General features: G+C 45.1%; 1 protein-coding gene across 7 annotated transcripts in view; it reads right to left on the bottom strand.

Annotated features, from left to right (window-relative positions):
- zgc:91944 (homeobox-containing protein 1) overlaps positions 1-1,167 on the bottom strand; it is a 32,655-nt gene that overhangs the window by 11,454 nt on the left and 20,034 nt on the right. For 6 of the 7 annotated variants that reach the window (XM_032535643.1, XM_032535640.1, XM_032535642.1 and 3 more), the window contains one exon: positions 365-1,167. This exon is cut by the window's right edge and continues 1,067 nt beyond it. The exons of the other annotated variant lie outside the window; for it this stretch is intronic. The gene's annotated coding sequence lies outside the window, so the exon portion shown is untranslated. Of the gene's footprint in view, positions 1-364 lie in introns of those variants that run through there. 7 annotated transcript variants of the gene reach the window in all.

Genomic DNA, 1,167 nt, shown 5'->3' with positions numbered 1-1,167 from the left:
TCCCATGTTGAAGTGTCCTTGGGCAAGACACTGAACCCCGGTAAATGTGTGTGTGTGTGTGTGTTTATCGGATGAGCAGGTGGCACCTTGCATGGCAGCCTCGGCCACAGTGTGTGAATGATGAATGGTTCCTGTACTATGGAAAAGAGCTTGGAGTAGTCTTAAGAATAGAAAAGTGCATTTACATTCATTTAATAATTCCCTCTACCTTTGCGTGTGCTGGCAGGGTGAGACACTAACCTATTTCAAATGGGACTTGACTTGTTTGAATACAGTTTCATCCTCTTGACACCAGCTGTCTCCTATCCCAAACTGTCTGTTGCTGTGGGTGAGGAAGCAAAAGGAAATCCAGACATATCAGAGCCATTGTTTACAATTTTATTATTGTTTTCTCGCTGTCGGATAAAAGCAGATAGAGAGGAGCATAATAATCAGAAACGGCGTGCGGCTTTGGGGTTTCCTGTCCAAAGCCGGACGAGAACGGTCTGAGGTGAGGATACATTACCAATGCGAGGCAAACCCCCGCGGTCATGAATGCTACATATCACTGTCCGTATCATAAACAGTCACAATGATGGCTGCCGTCACTTTTACGACAGGTTATTAGCCTGTGACCCGACACGAGAGATATTCTGAGGTAAGCTAGAGTTGGCTAGTGTTGTACTGAGCAAATAAACATCTGTGTACTGTATATCTATGGTGTCCTGTTCCTGGGAGCAGGGCACCTCATCTCTACCTTGGCATAGCTTTGGCATAAGGAGGTAACATGGTAGCGCCCCGCCTGGGTGGGGGGGAGGAGGTGCATTTGAGGACAAGCCTCTTTGTCCATTTCATGAACTTTAAAAAAAAGGAGTAACTCCCAAGGCCTTGGGCCAGTAACTACAGGGACTGAGTAATGCAAGAAGTTTAAGTCAGCTATTCAAATCTGACAAATAACAGTTTGTATATTAGTGCTTATGTAATTTGATAGGAAAGCACTGGCGTTCTCTGGGTTATGTACATGTCAAGTGCAGGTACGGGTTCTGGCTTCTCTCTTCCAAATTACAGTGCGATCCACTTCGCAGTGCTACAAACGTACAGGAGCTTAAGCTTTAGCTTATTCCAACGGGAGAGAAGGTGCGTTCAGGGTTCATCACATTTGTTTTAGCGTTATTTCAAACGTAAAAA

This window comes from Etheostoma spectabile, chromosome 14 (genome assembly GCF_008692095.1).
Source record: "Etheostoma spectabile isolate EspeVRDwgs_2016 chromosome 14, UIUC_Espe_1.0, whole genome shotgun sequence".
NCBI classification, from domain to species: Eukaryota; Metazoa; Chordata; class Actinopteri; order Perciformes; family Percidae; genus Etheostoma; species Etheostoma spectabile.
The sequence above is the reverse complement of the archived record's forward strand: the minus strand, read 5'-3'. Positions and strand labels throughout refer to the sequence as shown.